The following is a 24,845-nucleotide window of genomic DNA, read 5'->3' on the forward strand; positions in this document are numbered from 1 at the left end:
TTGACTCAGGCACTACTTATCCCAGAAGATCAACAGGGCTGCCAGGCAACTGGCATTGTTTAGAAGGGAATAAATATGGCAGCCTCCATATCCCTCTCACCTCGGGTTCCCTTTAAGCATAAGATATATATAAAAATAAATTAGGGTCTCTCACACAGAAGGCAAATATTTTATATACATTGAATCTATTGAAAAGTGTAAATTTGTCAGATGAAAACATGTGCGGATATCATTAGGCTTACCTCCTCTCCCGCCAAAGCCTCCGTTTCTATCACAACCTCCTCCATCAGTCATCTGTAGTGTTATAACACATTATTTCATTTATTATTATTTCATTTTCAGCATCAAAGGGAACCCGAGGTGAGAAACATACGGGAGCTGCCATATTTATTTCCTTTTAGACGATGCACATTGCCTGGCTGCCCTGCTGAGCCACTGCCTCTAATACGTTTAGCCACAGCCCCTGAACAAGCATGCAGATCAGCCGTCTCTGGCGAGATAAGCTGCATGCTTGCTTCAGGTGTGTGATTCAGACACTACCGCCCAGAAAGATCAGCAGCACTGCCAGGCAACTGGTATTGTTTATAAGGGAATAAATATGGCAGCCTTCATATGTCTCTCATCTTTAGTTCCTTTTAAGTAAAAAAAAAAAAAAATACCACAAATAAAAAATAAACTACCTTCGAAGCACGTCAACCAATTTTTATTTTATTTTTTTAGAGTTGCAGTTAGGCTGAGGACCTGAGCACTCTTTTGCGCTGCTTTCCAATAAAGATAGCTGTGCGTTTCATAGAATGAAATGATATGAAAGGGACAGTGTAGCTTTGTTTTCTTGGAACTCAGTGCTGCAGAGCAGGGCTGTGGAGTCGGTCCAAAAATCCACCGACTCCGACTCCTCAGTTTAGGATTCCACCGACTCCGACTCCGACTCCACGACTCCGACTCCTCTAATTTGCATATTACAATTTTGTTGATTAAAAGTATGTAACATGAAATTGGTCTCTTAACTGCCAACGCTTAGGAATTTTACAAGACAACTGAAGTGAGAAGGATATGTAGACTACTATATTTATTCCTTTTAGACTAAAACTAGTCCTTGGTAAGAGTACTTATAAAAGGTACAAACCGGAACAAAGAACATCTATCAGGCCCTAGGCAATGTAAGTGTGGGTACATGTAAGAATGATGTGCAGGTACTCTGCAGGGGAAGAAGGAGATTGTAAACAGACAACACCTCTGTGTTCAATGTGCACAACATTCTCAGTGGATTCCCTGCAGCTCTGTGGGGAGTGCATATGTAGAGTATAGTACTACTGTGTAACAAAGTAAACCTGAGACAGATTAAATTAAAGTTTTATACATACCTGGGGCTTCCTCCAGCCGCCTTCAGGATAATCAGTCCCTCGTTGTCCTCCTCCACCACCTGGATCTTCTGCTATGAGTCCAGGTACTTGAGCCAGTCAGGCGTAGTGCGCATGCACACACTCCGCTGCCAGGAGCATACTACACCTGTGCAGCACTATTGCGCAGGTGCAGAATGTTCCTGGCTGTGGGAGCGGCATGCGGCTGGACAGCGCTGACTGGCTGAATTACCAGGACTCATAGCAGAAGATTCGGGTGGTGAAGGACAGCGAGGGACTGATTAGCCTGAAGGGGGCTGGAGGAAGACCCAGGTATGTATAAAACTTTACTTTTCATCCGTCTCAGTTACCCTTTAATTTGTAGTCACCAAACCAAATTTTAATAACATATCAAATTATTTGATTTCATCAGCAAAGGGAGTGCATACATTTGCATAAATCAGCATCAATGCAGAATTATTTCCACCTCATTGACCATCTCTATTAGTGACAAGGCTACACATCAGGCTTTATACTTACAGCATAGATGTTATTTAGTATATATAAGAGATTCCTGTGTACACATCATATATACAGTCACAATCAGATATGTATATCTGACCTTAAAAATACGGGGACTGCTTTATTGAAGCAGCACAAGTAACTAATTTTGATTGGTTTATTTCATTTTTGTGGACTAAGCACAGCTATTACTGTATTTATACTGTATATATACATTACTTTTAATGACTATTATCTGAGAAATAGAACATTTTATCATATCTTCTATTTTAATTACAGTTACAAATTCATTAGGAGTCGGAGTCGGAGTCGGTGCATTTTTTCCCGACTCCGACTCCAGGCACCCAAAATTGCCCGACTCCACGACTCCGACTCCACGACTCCGACTCCACAGCCCTGCTGCAGAGTGCATAAATATGTCCACCAGACAATGCTGTGTGTGCACTGTTTGGTGTACATGCGTAACACACACTAAAGGTGCGTACACACATGCGACTATAGTCGTTTGAAACGATCGTTCCCCGCTTGTGGAGGGTTTCCGCAGTGTTGGCGCACATGTTGTGCGCTGACCACGGAGATAATTCCACTTTCTTTACACCATTGCTTCTTAAATGTACTACTCTATTTGGGCTATAAGTGTTTTTCTCCTTCTGCAAGTCCTCTTGATCCTGTGACAGTCAAGTGACAGGCAGCCTACAGAGCCAATCAAAGTGCAGGAATCTCGTACTTTGAAGCTACTGCACCTGCCGGGCTCCGGCCGGGTTCAGTGGAGCGCTCTTTAAAAGTAATCAAGCGCCCTTTACAATAGCTAACCACAGCGTAATTTCACTGCACACACTATGGCTAGAGATGGCCCGAACCTCCGATTTTCAGTTTGCGAGCCGCGTTTGCGAACTTCCACAAACGTTCGCGAACTTCCGCGAACCGCAATAGACTTCAATGGGGAGGCGAACTTTGACGGACTTTGAAGCGTAGTGACGGCCGTGCTGCACTGGTGCGCACCATGGCCAGAGTGCAGGCGATAGCGGTTTTCAAGCCCATATGGTCGGGCTGAGGTAGCTCAATGACAGAACAACAGTGACTGAGTGTCCGGCTGATCGAATTTGGTCTGTCCACAATGAAGCAACGACCTTATTATCGTGGGTGTGCCCCCCCCCTACACACTCATATAGCCGGCGGTCATTGCTTCATTGTGATACGCAAGCCCCTTCACCGCGGCAAGGTAACGATCACGAAGGGGAATTGGCACATGTACATACCTTTTGTTTTGTTGTTGCAGCTGCAGTGCAGGAATCCGCCTGGTGTCCTGGATCCTGTTGGTGGTGGCGGAGAAGGCAGTCAAGCGGCCTGCAGGCAGAGATGCTGTGAGGGGAGCGAGTTAGTCTTGGGGCAGGCACTCACACGGCGTGCAGGCAGAGATGCTGTGTGTGGGGACTGACTTAGTCTTCGGGCAGGCCTGACCGTGCTTTGCAGACCACGTGGTCAGATGGACCCTTGACCCAACGCAGTGTGCCAGAGATGACACCACTTGCCTTTCAACATCACGGTACAGTTTGGGTATCGCCTTTTTTGAGAAATAACTGCATATCTTCCACTGTGGTGTGTGGCTTTGCTTTTGTGTGCTGCTTTTCCTCAGGTGGTCATCCCATTGCAGTTTGTGCTTTGTCATCATGTGCCTTCGTAAGGAAGTTGTCCCTACGCGGATCTTGGTCTTTCCACGGCTCAATTTTTGGTGGCAGAGTACAGATGGCATTGCTCTCATCTGAGGCAGACACACAAAACATTTCCACACCGCTAAGCCCTGGGGTGATGGCACTTTGGTGGTGGCGGCCAACTGAGTGTTAAGTGGGGTGCCAGAATCAGAGCAGGAGGAGGAAGATATGTCACGCTTCCGTGCGGAAGCTGAGGAAGATGAGGTGTTCTGTGTTAAATAGTCAACTACGTCCTGACAATCTTGGGGGTTGATGGCATGCGCCTTCTGAACACTGTACTTTGGTCCAGGGCCGCACGAAATCACGACAGCACGACCTCGAACAGACCTGCAGGGTGGCCTGCCTCTGGCTCTGCCTGTTTTCCCCATATTGGGAGGGATGAAGTGAAAGGTATGCACTGACTAGAGATGGCCCGAGCCTCTGATTTTCGGGTTCGCGAACTGAGTTTGCGAACCACGTGCGAAAGTTCAGTTTGCGCGAACTTTCGCGATCCGCAATAGACTTCAATGGGGAGGCGAACTTTGAAAACTAGAAAAATGTATGCTGGCCACAAAAGTGATGGAAAAGATGTTTCAAGGGGTCTAACACCTGGAGGGGGGGGCATGGCGGAGTGGGATACACGCCAAAAGTCCCGGGGAAAAATCTAGATTGGACGCAAAGCAGCGTTTTAAGGGCAGAAATCACATTGAATGCTAAATTGCAGGCCTAAAGTGCTTTAAAACATCTTGCATGTGTATACATCAATCAGGGAGTGTATTTAGAGTACTGCTTCACAGTGACACACTAATCTCACTGTGTAACGCACTGCAAACAGCTGTTTGCGTAGTGACTGCCGTGCTGGACTGGTGCGCACCATGGCGAGATTGCTCTTCCTCACTCAGTGATGTCAGGTAATGTCTGACTGCCTTATCAACTTTCGATAGTTCTTTCACTACCATTGTTAAAGTTTACATCTATTTTTTTAAATACTTGTTGCTGTTCAGTACCTGCAACGAGAATCTTTTATGGAGGGCAAGTCTGCCATTGCGAGTGATCACGGGTGATGGCCGGGGAATCCTGGTTCAATTCCGGTCCGGAGTGGGAGCTTAAGAAATGGCTACCACCACCACACATCCAAGGAAGGTAGCAGGCACGCTGTGGGCAAAGGAGCAGAAACGGCTACCACACATCCAAGGAAGGCAGCAGGCATGGCATGCACGTCCCGAGGTAGTGGCCAAAAATAACAATACAGGAGGACTTTCGAGGCCCTGCTGTATATGACACAGATAGACTTTACTACCTTTAACGAGAATCTGTTATGGAGGGCAAGTCTGCCATTGCGAGTGACCAGTGACCACAGGTAATGGACGGGGAATCCTGGTTCGATTCCGGTCCGGAGTGGGAGCCTAAGAAACGGCTACCACCACCACACATCCAAGGAAGGCAGCAGGCACGCTGTGGACAAAGGAGCAGGAACGGCTACCACACACTTCCAAGGAAGGCACAAGGCATGGCATGCACGTCCCGAGGTAGTGACTAAAAATAACAATACAGGAGGACTTTCGAGGCCCTGCTGTATATGACACTGATAGACTTTACTACCTTTTCCGAGAATCTGTTATGGAGGGCAAGTCTGCCATCCATTCAAGTTAAAGGTATGCACAGACTGCCAGGTATAATACAATGTGCAGTCAAAGATGCAGTGAAAGGTATGCAGTGACTGCAAACAGCTGTTTGTGTAGTGATGGCTGTGCTGGACTGGTGCGCACCATGACGAGAGTGCAGGTGATGGCGGCTTTCCAGCCCATATGATCACCGGGCTGAATGACAGAACAGTGACTCTCCAGCTGATCAAATTTGGTCTGTCCACAATGAAGCAACGACCCTATGATCTTTGGTGTGCCACCCCCCGAGACACTCATTTAGCCGTCGGTCATTGCTTCATTGTGATACGCAAGCCCCTTCACCGCAGCAAGGTAATGATCACGAAGGGGAATAGGCACATGTACATGCCTTTTGTTTTGTTGTTGCAGCCGCAGTGCAGCCAGAAAAATTAGGCAGGTATGTACGCGCACCAGAAAAATTTGTATAGCAGCCGCTGCTAGCAGCGGCCTTAAAAATTCAGGAATCCGCCTGGAGTTCTGGACCCTGTTGGTGGTGGTGGAGAAGGCAGTCAAGTGGCCTGCGGGCAGAGGTGCTGTGTGGGGAGTGCCTTAGTCTTGGGGCAGGCAGCCAGTCACACGGCGTGCAGGCAGAGATGCTGTGTGTGGGGACTAACTTAGTCTTTGGGTGGGCAGTAGCCCTCCAGGATCCATGCCTCATTCATTTTGATAAAGGTGAGGGACTGAACACTTTTGTGACCTAGGCGACTTCTCTTCTCAGTGACAATGCCTCCAGGTGCGTGGAAGGTTCTTTCTGACAGGACCCTTGAGGCAGGGCAAGCCAGAAGTTGGGTGGCAAATTGGGACAGCTCTGGCCACAGGTCAAGCCTGCGCACCCAGTAGTCCAAGGGTTCATCGCTGCTCACAGTGTCTACATCCACACTTAAGGCCAGGTAGTCGGCTACCTGCCGGTCCAGGTGTTGGTGGAGGGTGAATCCGGAAGCGCTAAGGCGAGGCATTGGACTAAAGAATGTCCGCATATCCGACATCACCATGAGATCGCTGGAGGGTCCTGTCCTTGCCTGCCTGGACATGGGAGGAGGATTACTGGCAGTGGTACCTTTATTGTGTTGTGCTGTGATATCACCCTTAAACGTATTGTAAAGCATAGTTGCCAGCTTGTTCTGCATGTACTGCATCCTTTCTGCCTTCTGGTGAGTTGGTAACATGTCCGCCACTTTGTGCCTATACTGAGAGGTCTAGTAGCGTGGCCAACCAGTAGAGCTAATTCCCCTAAAGTTTTTTTATATGGGGGACCCTCAACAGGCTGGACAGCATGAAAGACGCCATCGGCAAAAAGTTGGATCCAAACGTACTCTCCATCTCCTCTTGCTCTTCCTCAGCGACTTCAGATAAGTCCTCCCCCCAGCCACGAACAATACGACGAGAATGTCAAGCAGCACAAGCCCCCTGTGACGCCTGCTGCGGTTGTTCTTCTGCCGCTACCTCCTCCTCCTCCAAAGAAACACCTTCCTCGTCATCCGAGTCTGACTCCTCTTCCCCACACAACTCTTCCTCCTTATCCCCCCTCTGTGCTGCCGCAGGTGTTGAGGAAACATCTGATTCTACTGAAAATTGCTCCCACAACTGTTACTGCCGTAACTGTTCCTCTTCATGCTCCTCCACAGCTTGATCCACCACTCTACGCACGGCACGCTCCAGGAAGTGTACGGGATCAAGTCGCTGATGGTGCCTTCCCTGTGACTCACCAAGTTGGACACCTCCTCAAACGGCCGCATGAGCCTGCATGCATTTCGCATCAGTGTCCAGTTCAGGGGCCAGAACATCCCCATCTCCCAAGATTGTGTCCTTCTACTTAAATTGTAGAGGTACTGGGTGACGGCTTTCTCCTATTCTAGCAGGCGAGAGAACATGACCAGGGTCGAATTCCAGTGAGTTCACATATCAAGCATCTCACCAGCAACTTGTTTCTCCGCTGAATGTCCGCAAAGCGTGCCATGGCCGTGTAAAACCGCCTGAAATGCCCACACAATTTCCTGGCCTGCTTCAGGACGTCATCTAAGCCTGGGTACTTTGACACAAATCTTTGAATGACTAGATTCAGCACATGTGCCATGCAGGGTACATGTGTCAGCTTTCCCAAATTCAAAGCGGAAAGGAGATTGCTGCCGTTGTCACACACCACGTTGCCGATCTCCAGCTGGTGCGGGGTCAGCCACTGATCCACCTGTTTGTTAAGAGCAGCCAGGAGAGCTGGTCCAGTGTGACTCTCCGCTTTGAGGCAAGACATGTCTAAGATGGCGTGACACCGTCGTACCTGGCATGCAGCATAAGCCCTGGGGAGATGGGGCTGTGTAGCTGGAGAGGAGATCGCAGCACCAGTAGAGTTGAACTGCCACTCAGCCAAGGAGGAGGAGGAGGACAGTGAAGAGGATGTAGCAGGAGGAGAGGAAGTGGCAGGAGGCCTGCCTGCAAGCCGTGGAGGTGTCACAAGTTGGTCCGCTGCACAGCCACGTACTCTCTGCTTGCCATCGGTCACCAGGTTGACCCAATGGGCTGTGTAAGTTGTGTACCTGTCCTGACCTTGCTTGGCAGACCAGGCATCCGTGGTCAGGTGGACCCTTGTGCCAGAGATGACACCACTTGCCTCTCCACTTCACGGTACAGTTTGGGTATCGTCTTTTTAGAGAAATAATTGCGGTGTCCCAATGGCCACAAATTTGCAGAAGGCCTCAGAGTCCACCAGCTGGTATGGTAACAGCTAGCGAGATAACAGTTCCGTCATGCCAGCTGTCAGACGCCGGGCGAGGGGGTGACTGGCAGAAAATGGCTTCTTCCGCTTAAAGATTTCCTTCACAGACATCCTGGCTGCTGTGGGCAGAGGAGCAGGAACCGCTCAAGGGCAGAGGCGGAGTGGAGGAGGGTGGCTGTGAAGGTAGAAAGCGGCTGAAGATGCTGCACCTGAAGGAGGAAGAGGAGGAGGGTGGCTTTTTCTTTTGTGTGCTGCTTTTGCTCAGGTGCTCTTCCCATTGCAGTTTGTGCCTTTTCTCCATGTGCCTTCGTAAGTGAGTGTTGGCCTTTCCACGGCTCAATTCTTGGAGGCAGAGACAACAGAGGGCATTGCTCCGATCTGAGGCAGACACATTAAAAAATGTCCAAACCGCTGAGCCCCCCTGGGGTGGTGGCACTATGGTGGCATCAGCAGCTGACGTTGAAGGGCATGTTGGCTGGCTGTCCATAGGTGGCGATACATGGCGCCGGACACTGCCACCAGCTGTTTCTGACGACGAGCTCCCCCTGCTTCTTTCAGCAACTCGTCTCCTCCTACTCCTTTCTGACTCCCCCTCTGAACTGTCCCCCTGTTCATCTCCTCTATTGGTAACATACGTAGGATCCGTATCATCGTCATCATCATAATCATCCTGGAAAAGGAAGCAAAAGACAGGAGGAGCGCTCCGTAGTGTGATACCGTTTAATAAAATGAAAACTGCGCAATAAAAGATACACTTACTAGATGTATATGAACAGTAGGCATTTAAAATTGGCATATAGACCAGAATAAAAAGGACATCCCCTCTTGGAAGCGAAACTTGAAGCTGCAGTGGCCAGCGACAGCAAGGATCCAGATGGTAAATGGATGACAGGTGTCCCTTCGGGGTGACTGTGTGCAGGTTACGTCAAGACGCGTTTCGGCGTGTCCACGCCTTCGTCAGTTAACTGACGAAGGCGTGGACACGCCGAAACGCGTCTTGACGTAACCTGCACACAGTCACCCCGAAGGGACACCTGTCATCCATTTACCATCTGGATCCTTGCTGCCACTGGCCACTGCAGCTTCAGGTTTCGCTTCCAAGAGGGGATGTCCTTTTTATTCTGGTCTATATGCCAATTTTAAATGCCTACTGTTCATATACATCTAGTAAGTGTATCTTTTATTGCGCAGATTTCATTTTATTAATCACTTGCCGACCGCCTACTTCATATTGGCGGCGGCAAAGTGGCAGCCCCAGGACCACGTAACGCAGATTGGCGTCAGGTCCTGGGGCACTCTCTGGCCGGGGATCGCGCGCTGGGATGCGCGCGCATCCACCGGCAATAGGCTCCGCCCACCCGCGACGTCAACCCGCCGGCCAATCGGAAGCACCGGCGGGTTGTTAACCTGACGATCCCCGGATAGGAAGCGTATAATACGCTTTGTAATGTTTACAAAGTGTTTTATACAGGCTGCCTCCTGCCCTGGTGGTCCCAGTGTCCGAGGGACCACCAGGGCAGGCTGCAGCCACCCTAGTCTGCACCCAAACACACTGATCTGCCCCCCCTGCCCCCTGATCGCCCACAGTACCCCTCAGACCCCCCCTGCCCACCCCCCAGACCACCATTTGCACACAATCACCCCCCTAATCACCCATCAATCACTCCCTGTCACTATCTGTCAACGCTATTTTTTTTTTAGTCCCTAAACTGCCCCCTGCTCCCTCCTGATCACCCCCCCACCCCTCAGATTCTCCCCAGACCCCCCCAGACCCTCCCCCCCCGTGTACTGTATGCATCTATCCCCCCTGATCACCTGTCAATCACCCGTCAATCACCCGTCAATCACCCCCTGTCACTGCCACCCATCAATCAGCCCCTAACCTGCCCCTTGCGGGCAATCTGATCACCCACCCACACCAATAGATCGCCCGCAGATCCGACATCAGATCACCTCCCAAATCCATCGTTTACATCTATTCTTTCCTCTAAACACCCACTAATTACCCATCAATCACCCATCAATCACCCCCTATCACCACCTGTCACTGTTACCCATCAGATTAGACCCTTGCGGGCACCCAATCGCCCGCCCACACGCTCAGATTGCCCTCAACCCCCCCCCTTATCGATTCGCCAGTGCATTATTTACATCCGTTCTTCCCTGTAATAACCCACTGATCACCTGTCAATCACCCCCTGTCACTGCCACCCATCAATCACCCCCTGTCACTGCCACCCATCAATCAGCCCCTAACCTGCCCCTTGCGGGCAATCTGATCACCCACCCACACCAATAGATCGCCCGCAGATCCGACATCAGATCACCTCCCAAATCCATCGTTTACATCTATTCTCTCCTCTAAACACCCACTAATTACCCATCAATCACCCATCAATCACCCCCTATCACCACCTGTCACTGTTACCCATCAGATTAGACCCTTACGGGCACCCAATCGCCCGCCCACACGCTTAGATTGCCCTCAAACCCCCCCTTATCGATTCGCCAGTGCATTATTTACATCCGTTCTTCCCTGTAATAACCCACTGATCACCTGTCAATCACCCCCTGTCACTGCCACCCATCAATCACCCCCTGTCACTGCCACCCATCAATCAGCCCCTAACCTGCCCCTTGCGGGCAATCTGATCACCCACCCACACCAATAGATCGCCCGCAGATCCGACATCAGATCACCTCCCAAGCGCAGTGTTTACATCTATTCTCTCCTCTAAACACCCACTAATTACCCATCAATCACCCCCTATCACCACCTGTCACTGTTACCCATCAGATTAGACCCTAATCTGCCCCTTGCGGGCACCCAATCACCCGCCCACACGCTCAGATTGCCCTCAGACCCCCCCCTTATCAATTCGCCAGTGCAATATTTACATCTGTTATTCCCTGTAATAACCCACTGATCACCTGTCAATCACCCATCAATCACCCCCTGTCACTGCCACCCATCAATCACCCCCTGTCACTGCCACCCATCAATCAGCCCCTAACCTGCCCCTTGCAGGCAATCTGATCACCCACCCACACCAATAGATCGCCCGCAGATCCGACATCAGATCACCTCCCAAGTGCAGTGTTTACATCTCTTCTCTCCTCTAAACACCCACTAATTACCCATCAATCACCCCCTATCACCACCTGTCACTGTTACCCATCAGATTAGACCCTAATCTGCCCCTTGCGGGCACCCAATCACCCGCCCACACCTCAGAACACCCTCAGACCCCAGCCCTGATCACCTCGCTAGTGCATTGCTTGCATCTATTTCCCCCCTCTAATCACACCTTGAGACACCCATAAATCACCTCCTGTCACCCCCAGCACACCTACCCATCAGACCAGGCCCTAATTTGCCCCGTGTGGGCTCCTGATCACTCGGCCAAACCCTCAGATCCCCCTCAGACCCCCTTCCGATCACCTCCCCAGTGCATTGATTGCATCTATTTTCCCCTCTAACCGCCCCCTGAGACACCCATCAATCACCTCCTGTCACCCCCCTAGCACTCCTATCCATCAGATCAGGCCCAATACATCCTGTCATCTAAGAGGCCACCCTGCTTATGACCATTTCCACAAAATTTGCCCCCTCATAGACCACCTGTCATCAAAATTTGCAGATGCTTATACCCCTGAACAGTCATTTTGAGAAATTTGGTTTCCAGACTACTCACAGTTTTGGGCCCGTAAAATGCCAGGGCAGTATAGGAACCCCAGAAGTGACCCCATTTTAGAAAGAAGACACCCCAAGGTATTCTGTTAGGTGTATGATGAGTTCATAGAAGATTTTATTTTTTGTCAAAAGTTAGCGGAAATTGGATTTTTATTGTTTTTTTCACAAAGTGTCATTTTTCACTAACTTGTGACAAAAAATAAAATCTTCTATGAACTCACCATACCCCTAACTGAATACCTTGGGGTGTCGTCTTTCTAAAATGGGGTCACTTGTGGGGTTCCTATACTGCCCTGGCATTTTAGGGGCCCTAAACCGTGGGGAGTAGTCTAGAAAACAAATGCCTCAAAATGACCTGTGAATAGGACGTTGGGCCCCTTAGCGCACCTAGGCTGCAAAAAAGTGTCACACATGTAGTATCGCCATACTCAGGAGAAGTAGTATAATGTGTTTTGTGGTGTATTTTTACACATACCCATGCTGGGTGGGAGAAATCTCTCTGTAAACGGACAATTGTGTGTAAAAAAAATCAAAAATGTGTCATTTACAGAGATATTTCTCCCACCCAGCATGGTTATATGTAAAAATACACCACAAAACACATTATACTACTTCTTCTGAGTAAGGCGATATCACATGTGTGACACTTTTTTGCAGCCTAACTGTGCTAAGGGGCCCAAAGTCCAATGAGTACCTTTAGGATTTCACAGGTCATTTTGAGACATTTGGGTTCAAGACTACTCCTCACGGTTTAGGGCCCCTAAAATGCCAGGGCAGTATTGGAACCCCACAAATGACCCCATTCTAGAAAGAAGACACCCCAAGGTATTCCGTTAGGAGTATGGTGAGTTCATAGAAGATTTTATTTTTTGTCACAAGTTAGCGGAAATTGATATGTATTGGGTTTTTTTTCACAAAGTGTCATTTTCCGCTAACTTGTGACAAAAAAAAAATCTTCTATGAACTCACCATACCCCTAACGGAATACCTTGGGGTGTCTTCTTTCTAAAATGGGGTCACTTGTGGGGTTCCTATACTGCCCTGGCATTTTAGGGGCCCTAAACCGTGAGGAGTAGTCTAGAATCCAAATGCCTCAAAATGACCTGTGAATAGGACGTTAGGCCCCTTAGCGCACCTAGGTTGCAAAAAAGTGTCACACATGTGGTATCGCCGTACTCAGGAGAAGTAGTATAATGTGTTTTGAGGTGTATTTTTATACATACCCATGCTGGGTGGGAGAAATCTCTCTGTAAATGGACAATTGTGTGTAAAAAAATCAAATAATTGTCATTTACAGAGATATTTCTCCCACCTAGCATCTGTATGTGTAAAAATACACCACAAAACACATTATACTACTTCTCCTGAGTACGGCGGTACCACATGTGTGGCACTTTTTTGCACCCTAAGTGCGCTAAGGGGCCCAAAGTCCAATGAGTACCTTTAGGATTTCACAGGTCATTTTGCGACATTTGGTTTCAAGACTACTCCTCACGGTTTAGGGCCCCTAAAATGCCAGGGCAGTATAGGAACCCCACAAATGACCCCATTTTAGAAAGAAGACACCCCAAGGTATTCCGTTAGGAGTATGGTGAGTTCATAGAAGATTTTATTTTTGTCACAAGTTAGCGGAAAATGACACTTTGTGAAAAAAACAATTAAAATCAATTTCCGCTAACTTGTGACAAAAAAAAAAAAATCTTCTATGAACTCACCATCCTCCTAATGGAATACCTTGGGGTGTCTTCTTTCTAAAATGGGGTAATTTGTGGGATTCCTATACTGCATGGTGGTTTGGGGGCCCCAGTGAGTGAGAGAGACCTGGGGCCCCTGGGCTGTCATGTGGACCAGTGTTTGTGATTTTAAATTTTATTTTTTGCAGCTTCTACGATGCGGTTGACAGGTGAGTGGTTAGGGAGGGGACCGTGTGGGAGATGTGCCTACACGGGGCGTCTCTGTTAAACGACGTAATTCACGATTGCGTCCAACCGAAGCCTCCCACCTGAATGCTAATCTATGTAATTCCTGCTAGGTATGGTACAGCAGGCGAAGGGTGTATGACAGTGCACCTGATTGGCTGACAAGCGTCTGCTGGCCAGATAGAGGCAGGATATTGCTCTGACTGGAAGTTAGCAATTGTGTTTGTTGCAGTTGGCATTCAGTTTAGAGGTGGTGGGGTGAGTTCCCTGGAGGTGAGAGGTCCAGGGCTTGCCTGCACTTCCCTCTAGGTGTCGCATGGTGGTTTGGGGGCCCCAGTGAGTGAGAGAGACCTGGGGCCCCTGGGCTGTCATGTGGACCAGTGTTTGTGATTTTAAATTTTATTTTTTGCAGCTTCTACTATGCGGTTGACAGGTGAGTGGTTAGGGAGGGGACCGTGTGGGAGATGTGCCTACACGGGGCGTCCCTGTTAAACGACGCAATTCACGATTGCGTCCAACCGAAGCCTCCCACCTGAATGCTAATCTATGTAATTCCTGCTAGGTATGGTACAGCAGGCAAAAGGTGTATGACAGTGCACCTGATTGGCTGACAAGCGTCTGCTGGCCAGATAGAGGCAGGATATTGCTCTGACTGGAAGTTAGCAATTGTGTTTGTTGCAGTTGGCATTCAGTTTAGAGGTGGTGGGGTGAGTTCCCTGGAGGTGAGAGGTCCAGGGCTTGCCCGCACTTCCCTCTAGGTGTCGCATGGTGGTTTGGGGGCCCCAGTGAGTGAGAGAGACCTGGGGCCCCTGGGCTGTCATGTGGACCAGTGTTTGTGATTTTAAATTTTATTTTTTGCAGCTTCTACGATGCGGTTGACAGGTGAGTGGTTAGGGAGGGGACCGTGTGGGAGATGTGCCTACACGGGGCGTCCCTGTTAAACGACGCAATTCACGATTGCGTCCAACCGAAGCCTCCCACCTGAATGCTAATCTATGTAATTCCTGCTAGGTATGGTACAGCAGGCAAAGGGTGTATGACAGTGCACCTGATTGGCTGACAAGCGTCTGCTGGCCAGATAGAGGCAGGATATTGCTCTGACTGGAAGTTAGCAATTGTGTTTGTTGCAGTTGGCATTCAGTTTAGAGGTGGTGGGGTGAGTTCCCTGGAGGTGAGAGGTCCAGGGCTTGCCCGCACTTCCCTCTAGGTGTCGCATGGTGGTTTGGGGGCCCCAGTGAGTGAGAGAGACCTGGGGCCCCTGGGCTGTCATGTGGACCAGTGTTTGTGATTTTAAATTTTATTTTTTGCAGCTTCTACGATGCGGTTGACAGGTGAGTGGTTAGGGAGGGGACCGTGTGGGAGATGTGCCTACACGGGGCGTCCCTGTTAAACGCCGCAATTCACGATTGCGTCCAACCAAAGCCTCCCACCTGAATGCTAATCTATGTAATTCCTGCTAGGTATGGTACAGCAGGCAAAAGGTGTATGACAGTGCACCTGATTGGCTGACAAGCGTCTGCTGGCCAGATAGAGGCAGGATATTGCTCTGACTGGAAGTTAGCAATTGTGTTTGTTGCAGTTGGCATTCAGTTTAGAGGTGGTGGGGTGAGTTCCCTGGAGGTGAGAGGTCCAGGGCTTGCCCGCACTTCCCTCTAGGTGTCGCATGGTGGTTTGGGGGCCCCAGTGAGTGAGAGAGACCTGGGGCCCCTGGGCTGTCATGTGGACCAGTGTTTGTGATTTTAAATTTTATTTTTTGCAGCTTCTACGATGCGGTTGACAGGTGAGTGGTTAGGGAGGGGACCGTGTGGGAGATGTGCCTACACGGGGCGTCCCTGTTAAACGACGCAATTCACGATTGCGTCCAACCGAAGCCTCCCACCTGAATGCTAATCTATGTAATTCCTGCTAGGTATGGTACAGCAGGCAAAGGGTGTATGACAGTGCACCTGATTGGCTGACAAGCGTCTGCTGGCCAGATAGAGGCAGGATATTGCTCTGACTGGAAGTTAGCAATTGTGTTTGTTGCAGTTGGCATTCAGTTTAGAGGTGGTGGGGTGAGTTCCCTGGAGGTGAGAGGTCCAGGGCTTGCCCGCACTTCCCTCTAGGTGTCGCATGGTGGTTTGGGGGCCCCAGTGAGTGAGAGAGACCTGGGGCCCCTGGGCTGTCATGTGGACCAGTGTTTGTGATTTTAAATTTTATTTTTTGCAGCTTCTACGATGCGGTTGACAGGTGAGTGGTTAGGGAGGGGACCGTGTGGGAGATGTGCCTACACGGGGCGTCCCTGTTAAACGACGCAATTCACGATTGCGTCCAACCGAAGCCTTCCACCTGAATGCTAATCTATGTAATTCCTGCTAGGTATGGTACAGCAGGCAAAGGGTGTATGACAGTGCACCTGATTGGCTGACAAGCGTCTGCTGGCCAGATAGAGGCAGGATATTGCTCGGACTGGAAGTTAGCAATTGTGTTTGTTGCAGTTGGCATTCAGTTTAGAGGTGGTGGGGTGAGTTCCCTGGAGGTGAGAGGTCCAGGGCTTGCCCGCACTTCCCTCTAGGTGTCGCATGGTGGTTTGGGGGCCCCAGTGAGTGAGAGAGACCTGGGGCCCCTGGGCTGTCATGTGGACCAGTGTTTGGGATTCCTATACTGTCCTGGCATTTTAGGGGCCCTAAACCGTGAGGAGCAGTCTTGAAACGAAATTTCTCAAAATGACCTGTGAAATCCTAAAGGTACTCATTGGACTTTGGGCCCCTTAGCGCAGTTAGGGTGCAAAAAAGTGCCACACATGTGGTATCGCCGTACTCAGGAGAAGTAGTATAATGTGTTTTGGGGTGTATTTTTCCACATACCCATGCTGAGTGGGAGAAATATCTCTATAAATTGACAATTGTGTGTAAAAAAAATAAAACAATTGTCATTTACGGAGATATTTCTCCCACCCAGCATGGGTATGTGTAAAAATACACCCCAAAACACATATACTACTTCACCTGAGTACGGCAATACCACATGTGTGGCACTTTTTTGCAGCCTAACTGCGCTAAGGGGGCCAAAGTCCAATGAGCATCTTTAGGCTTTACAGGGGTGCTTACAATTAGGCACCCCCCAAAATGCCAGGACAGTGAACACACCCCACAAATGACCCCATTTTGGAAAGTAGACACTTCAAGGTATTCAGAGAGTAGCATAGTGAGTCCGTGGCAGATTTCATTTTTTTTGTCGCAAGTTAGAAGAAATGGAAACTTTTTTTTTTTTTTTTGTTACAAAGTGTCATTTTCCGCTAACTTGTGACAAAAAATAAAATCTTCTATGAACTCACCATGCCTCTGACTGAATACTTTGGGATGTCTTCTTTCCAAAATGGGGTCATTTGGGGGGGATTTGTACTATCCTGGAATTTTAGCCCCTCATGAAACCTGACAGGTGCGCAGAAAAGTCAGAGATGCTTGAAAATGGGAAAATTCACTTTTGGCACCATAGTTTGTAAACGCTATAACTTTTACCCAATCCAATAAATATACACTGAATGTTTTTTTTTTTATCAAAGACATGTAGCAGAATAACTTTCGCGCTCAAATGTATAGGAAATTTTACTTTATTTGAAAAATGTCAGCACAGAAAGTTAAAAAAGTCATTTTTTTGACAAAATTCATGTCTTTTTTGATGAATATAATAAAAAGTAAAACTCGCAGCAGCAATCAAATAGCACCGAAAGAAAGCTGTATTAGTGACAAGAAAAGGAGGTAAAATTCATTTAGGTGGTAGGTTGTATGACTGAGCAATAAACCGTGAAAGCTGCAGTGGTCCGAATGGAAAAAAAGGCTCTGGTCCTTAAGGGGTTTTATGACTGCAGTCCTTAAGTGGTTAAGCGGTATCACACTACGGAGCGCTCCTCCTGTCTTTTGCTTCCTTTTCCAGTAGTCCGCTCACAGCCGAGTGTTTGAGGAGCTGCCAGTGTGTGATCAGTCTGCGGTCCACTTTGACCTCTCACCTGCGTTAGCGCAAGATTGCACATCTTTTTTTTTTCCTCATTGTCATCATAATCATCCTGCCCAGCTTTGCTTGCCTCAGACACCTCAAAAACTGCACCAACAGCAGGTACTTCATCATCTTCACACGTTACGTCCATAGTGTCGCCACCTAACTCAGACATATGAGGTGGTGTAACTTCCTTAGCGCCTTCATCTGGTTGTAAAAATAATGGCTGTGAACCAGTAAATTCCCCACCAATTAACTCCTGTGAAGTGTCAAATGCAATGGATGTGGTGCTTGTAGTAGCGCTGGTGGCTGCGGAAATTGAGGTGTTCTGTGTTAAATAGTCAACCACATCCTGACAATCTTGGAGTTGATGGGACGTACCTTCTTCTGAGCACTGTACTTTGGTTGAGGGCCGCACGATATCACATCAACACGACCTCGCACAGATCTGCCGGGTGGCCTTCCTCTGGCTCTAGGTATATGCAGTATATGCAGTACTGGGTATTACAATGTGTCACGGACGGTTGCGGGGCCACAGGCGCGTCCTGTAACCGCCCGTGAAGAAAAAGCGACCGCACTCGATTCCCTGCATCGATTGCGCTTCAAATCGATACAATCTGGGTTGAGTGTGTAGGGGGAGCTGAAGTCCTTTTCTTAGCAGAGAGAGCACCATCCTAAAGGCTTTTGATATGCTAATGAGCCTGGGCCCAGAGAGCCCCTGGCTTCAAGCTGTGCGGATGGCCCCTCCATCAGGTATAAGGTGACACCTAGCTGATCTCATGTAGATGTTAATTAACCAAGGGGTGATCAGGATGCCTAGGTGCAGCCAGGCAGGCTACAAATCTCCGGGAGGTCTTGACACCTTGCTCACTGGTAAAGATCAAAGGGAAGTTAGCAGCTAGAACACATCCTGAATAAACCTGAGTCTCATAGCATAATCCATAACTTCCCAGATCTGTCATATTTCTGGGGTTCCTGAGATGGCAGCTTCGCCAAACGTGGGGGAAGTGTAGCATGAGCCCCGGTGCTAGTTCTGAGGAAGTTTCAGAACATTCTGAGGTAAGGACTGCCAGTTAGGCAGTTTGAAAATGCCCTGATGATACCACAGGGGTCCCACCCCTCATGTCTGGTATCAGGGCGCTGGGTAAATCGAGACAGACCTGAAAATGTTAATAAATCTGCCCTGACCTGTACGGTTCGGTGAGATAGAGGCCATATATGGGTAGATATGATTTCTAGCCCCCAGGATAAGGGGAGGGCTCATCTCATCTTCTAAGAGGGTGTATGGCTCCCCGCCCTCACTCCCTCCTACTGAAGCAGGGGCATAAGAATGGCAGAGGACCCAAACTCAGTGTCCTCCACACTGAAACATCTTGAACTCATCAGATGCCAGCTTGAGGATATGCTGGCATCCACCTGGTCTGAACTCTGAACTCAAATTGAAACCCAGAACTCTGTTTTCCCACAAAAAGGACATCTTTCCAGGAACTAAGTATTTTTCTCCCTTCTTTTATTTTTTATACTGGCTATTACTGTCTTAATAATTGTGATTTTAATAATTGTCTGTATATATTAATTATTTATATTGCGTGAATAAACGACTTTCTCCAAGTCATTCACTGTCCGCTACCCTGCTTATCAGCACACACACAGAACTGATCCCGGGTCTCTGAAGATACGCTACTGTTTGTTTGTTGTTGGCTAGACAGAATACCGTGTGTTTAACCGTTTTATTCGCAGGACTAGTCAGTCAGTTAGTGGGCTCCACGGTCCCATGGTAACCGCGGTGGTGGCAGTTTACTCTGAACCAGTAGGTGACGTTGTAATTACCCGTGTCTCACAGGCTCCCTTCTGAGTTGTCTGCGGCTAATTCTTAACGGTTCCTGCGCATTGACTGCGACCAGAGTTCGCACGATCTGTGCGCTGGCACCGTTTAGAAGGCTAAGTGCGGTCAGCCACTAGGGCTCCTGTGACAGTGTTAGGCAGCGGTTGGGACCTGTGTTGTGCTGAAAGTATCTGCGATAGCGCTAGCGCTATCGAGAAACGAACTAATTCGTTGGTGTAGCTGGAAGGCAATATATTTTTTTTTTTTTTTTTTCTCAGACTCAGCGTATTATCATGCCCGGACTTCCATCAACATGACTTCACAGCCGTGCTCCTGTGTCCCTGGGCGCATCTTCACATCATAGTCTGAATCCACTTATATAGACATAACACAACAGCAACAACAACAACAACAAAAAGAAGAAAAATCACACGAGGAAAAATATTATAGTAGAATAGAATAAAATAAAAATAAATAAATAAATAAATAAAAAAAAAAAAAAAAAAAAAAGAAATGTCCTCACCGGTCTTATAGGTATATGAGAGGAAAAGCTACTAGGAATGGGTGCAAATCCAGCCGCTGAGTGTGAATCCCTGAAAGATTGATGCATTACACCACTTATAGTATCTCACAATATTTGCAGGGAAAATCGGAACCATAAATCGGAATCAGAATCGGAAACCGGATCTGCAGTGTGCAGGGGAACCCCACACTGCAGCCGCTACCCAACAGCTCTAAAATATCAATGCTGCACTGTGAGTACCTCCTTTCCCTCTTCTTTTTCCCTTCTCTTCTCCTTTGTAATTAAAGGGATACCGCAGGGGGGCCGGGGGAAAACGAGCCGAACCCACCCGGGGCCCCCAACACCGCCCCGCAGACACCCCGCGCCGGCGCGGCCACCCACCGACGCCCCGGCCCCGCCCCCAGCCCACCCCCGGAACCCCCGACCCCAAAGCCAGAAAACCACCGCGCCCGCACGCCAGAGCCCCCGCCCCCGCCAACGCCACCAGGAGCGCACCGCGCAAACACAGACCATACTGGGCCCGCGCCGCGCGCCCCCGACGACACCACCGGGACCGAGGACACGGCAACGCAGGCGCAGCGGCCCCCCGACCCCAAAGTCAGAAACTCCAGAAGCGAACCGGAGCCAGGGCCGGAGCACCCGCGAGCGGCCGCGCCAACACAAGACGCCCGCGGGGGACCGCCAGAAGCCCCGGGCAAGATCAACCCACCCCCCCGACCCCCCTACAGCACCCCCCCAACACCATCGAGATATACATGACCACCCCCCGCCCAGGGTAATGCACACACAGCTAAATGGTCTGACAGAGCCCACCACAGCTGGGCTCCACCCCCCCTCACCACCATCACACATTCCACGTTGAATGTTCAGACCCCTGCCAACAACCCGACAGACCCTGACCCCGCCCTCCCCGCATACATACACATATATATATATATGAATTTGGGGAAGAAAAAAAAAATTGGAATCGCCGAGAGAAAAAGCAAATCGCAACTTCAATCTTTCCCCCAAAAACGTGCAGCCACAGCGTTGGATATTAAAAACCCGATAGTGGTAACTGTTACTATAACTACTAAACAGCTGTGCCGCACCCAATTTTACATTTCGCGCTCAGCAAGTAACACTTAAGAGAGGAAAAAACAAACAATAACACAACAGGGAGTAAGGTATTTGCTTCTTTAATGACCTCCTTACTAACAACACAGCAATATAAAGAGTCGTAATCCCTCTAGACATAAGTTTCTAAATTGTCCCGCAATTGCTTTATCGCCCGTAACTCATCTCTCTCCGGTTCTACGTCCTTCCCCGATTCTACATTCAAGAAGGATAACATCTTGCAGCGCCATTCTGCAAAACATGGAAGTATATCATCTTTCCACCTATCTATTATCATTTTCCTGGCAACCAATGAGCAACTATATAAAATATTTTTTAGATCGTTCTCTATATTCAATCTAGTCTGGCCAAATAAGGCAAAAATCTCGTCATTCACAAAGTCTGGGCTGTAATATTTCTTAATAAAGGCTTCTATCTCCTTCCAAAAACCACAAAGTTTATAACACTCCCAAAACCAATGTTTATAAGATCGGCTTGGGGCTCCACACCTCCAGCAACCACTCTTTTCCCAGCTTCTTTGTTCATCCATTTTTCTGGGGATACAATACCACCTGGAGACCAACTTATATTGGGTTAACTGGACATTAGTGCTGGCTGGTAACCAAATGTCTTTATATACTCTATTCCAGTCTATGTCATTCATCCTACTACCCAATTCTCTTTCCCACATATGTACCCCTCTGCTTCTTCCAGAGTCTCCTTCCTGACTTAGGAAGTTATAAAGCGTACCTAACCCCTTTTTGGGGATAGTACCATTGTTAACAAGCGATTCAAACTTATTTAAAGTTGTTCCAAAGGGGACTCTCTTTTGGGCTGTCCTTAGGTAGTTACTTACTTGGAGTTTCCCTAGCACAGTTGAAGGTATGGTCTTTTCATTTAACAAATCTATTATCTTGATATCTTTGATAAGTCCATTCAGTGTAAACCATCCTAAAGACTGCCCCGGTATAAAGTCTGGGTTGTCTCTTAAGGTTTGGAGTGGTGTTTGCCTCTTTTTTCCATTATGTTTAATTAGTTCTAGCATTATTTTCAACATTGGTTTAATGAAGGGGTGAGATGTACTTCCCATCAGTTTACTAAGGTTACTCTTATTCCAAGAGAAGATCAAGCCGAAGTTCACCCACGATGCCTCCATATCTACCCACCACTTCCTCTCGCCTATGCATCCCCATTCCAGGATTCGCTTAAGAAGGTTAGCAGTGTGATACCGAGCCATATCAGGAGCTGCCAAACCTCCCGCTTCTTTACTTTTCGTAAGATAATGATAGGCGATTCTGGGAGTTTTGTTGAGCCATATAAACCTTTGGAACAGCCTGTGCAATGACCGGAACCATGCCTGGGGAATATCAACTGGGATGTTTTGTATCAAAAAAAGAATCTTTGGGAGAAGGAAAGTCTTAATAATTGCTACCCTGCCTATACTGTTAAATATTGGTTTATTCCAGGATTCTAGAGAATCCGAACTAGACTTGATTATATCTTTAAAATTAGCAGAAAATAATGCTTCTGGGTTGCTACAAACCTTCGTTCCCAAGTAGGTGATCTCATTTTTCTCCCATTTTAGGTCGGCGAGAGAACTTATCTTCCCAACTATTTCCTTACTACAGCCTATGTTTAAGAGTTGCGTCTTTTTCTCGTTTAATTTGTAATTAGAACAGAGAGAGAAATCCGCCAGGATTTTTAGCGCTTCCCTTGTGGAGGCATATGGGTCCGTCAAGGTTAGAATCAAGTCATCTGCATAGGCCTGCTGTTTAATTTCTACACCTCCCACAATCAGCCCTCTAATCTGTCCATTATCCTGAATAGCTCGTATTAGTACCTCCATGGCAAAATTAAATAAAAGAGGGGACAGAGGGCAACCCTGACGGACTCCATTTGATATCTTAAAATCTTTTGTTAATTGCCCATTAATGTTGATACAGGCTGACTGGTTTGTATAGAGTTGCCTAATTCCATCAATAAATTTATCCCATAGATTGAATCGGGATAAGACCGCAAAAAGAAAATCCCTTGATAGCCTATCAAAGGCTTTTTCTGCGTCTATTGCTATGAGGACCGCTGCCATTTTTCTTTCCCTGCAAGCAAAAATAAAATTATTCACCACCGAAAGATTATCACTAATATGACGGCCAGGCCTAAAACCGTTTTGCTGAGGACCTAATAATTTAGGTAGATAAGGGATCAGCCGGTTTGCCAGGATTTTTGAGTAAATTTTAACATCGACATTAATCAATGAAATTGGGCGATAGTTTGAACAGTCCTTCTTATCTTTGCCTTCTTTCGGAATCAGTGTAATGGTTGCTCTATTTGAAAGATCTGAAAATAAAGTTTCCCCCTGTTGTGCCTTAATCAAGGCGCAGAAGGGGGCCGCAAGTTCATTCATACATAATTTGTAGAACTCGCCAATGTAGCCGTCCGGGCCGGGGCTTTTGCCCTCTTCCAGATCCACCACAACCCTCTTAAATTCTTCCTCTGTGATTAGGGAATTTAACTCTTCGCATTCTTGTGCATTTAATGATGGAATATCCACTCCAGACAGAAATTTATGTCCATCCTCTTTTGGGCTACCCAGGTTATATAATTTTTGATAAAAGCTTGCAAATACTTCCCCTATCTCCCTGGACCCCGAGACTAGCTCTCCAGTATATCTATATATTGAGTCAATAAATTTCTTTGCTTTGTCTCTTTTCAGTATACTAGCCATTAGTTTACCTGAACGATTAGTATTTATCATAAGTTCTCTGTGATTTTTTTTAAGTTGCTTCTTACACTTGTTATTTAATATATTGTTCAGGTTGTCTCTTGCAATTGTTAACTTCGTGTAATTTAAACTAGATGGCTCTGTCTTATGACTATTCTGAGCTGCTTGTAATGCTGACAAACAGCTATCTAGGGTACATTTTTTTTCCCTATACAGTCTACTGCTATGCTTGATCAAGATCCCCCTCAAAACACACTTAAGCGTGTCCCATAATACAACTTCAGATATGTTATCGGTTCTATTACAGTCATAAAATTCCTTTATGCTGGCTTTTAACTCCTTCTTAAGTTGGGCGTCTTTTAAGATATCAGCATTTAATCGCCATATCCTGTCTTTCCTTTTGTTAGAAATCCACTTAAGTGTCAGCACCACAGGGGCGTGGTCAGAATAAGTAAAATTTAAGATTTTTATGTCCATGACTTGCTCTAATTCGTCCTGTTGAAGCCAGAAATAGTCAATTCTAGAGTATGTCCCATGACTAGGTGAGAAAAACGTGTAGTCTTTCGAATCAATGTTTAGAACCCTCCATATATCTAACAGCCTCCTAGATTTCATCAAAGTAAATATATCCTCGAGTTCCTTACGGGGGATATTCAGATTTTTCTTAGAGTTATCCATCTCTGGGTCAAGGGTCAGGTTAAAGTCGCCCCCGATAATTATTCTACCCCTAGCCAAGGTATCCAGTGTTGCAAAGAATTGACGAAGGAAATCATACTGTTTTTTATTGGGGGCATATACATTCGCCAGAGTAGTAGGGATATTATCAAGCTCTCCTACTAGGATCAATATTCTGGCGTCCTCATCAACAAACTGTTTCTCGAGTTTGAACATGACATTTTTATTTAGGACTATAGCCACCCCTGCAGCTCTTCTCTGCAAACAAGATCCCAGAAACCACTGAGTATAGTTTTTATTCCCAAAACGAGGTATGTGTCCCTCCTTGAAATGGGTCTCCTGTATGAATCCTACATCTATTTTATTCCTTTTAAATTCCTCCAGAATTCTCCCTCTCTTGCATCCTGAATTGGCCCCTTTAACATTCATAGATTCAACTCTAATAACCGTCATATATTTAAATTAATAAATAAAAAAAAAAAAAACAGAG

The 24,845-nt window shown here is 47.6% G+C and overlaps 1 long non-coding RNA gene across 1 annotated transcript in view; it reads right to left on the reverse strand.

Annotated features, from left to right (window-relative positions):
* Positions 1-242: 242 nt before the first annotated feature.
* The window catches only part of LOC137528244 (uncharacterized), a 152,370-nt gene continuing 127,767 nt past the window's right edge, over positions 243-24,845 (reverse strand). The window contains exon 3 of the long non-coding RNA XR_011023330.1: positions 243-294. This is a non-coding gene — a long non-coding RNA (uncharacterized lncRNA). The remainder of the gene's footprint in view (positions 295-24,845) is intronic.

The sequence above is a fragment of the Hyperolius riggenbachi genome, chromosome 8 (assembly GCF_040937935.1).
Source record: "Hyperolius riggenbachi isolate aHypRig1 chromosome 8, aHypRig1.pri, whole genome shotgun sequence".
NCBI lineage: Eukaryota > Metazoa > Chordata > Amphibia > Anura > Hyperoliidae > Hyperolius > Hyperolius riggenbachi.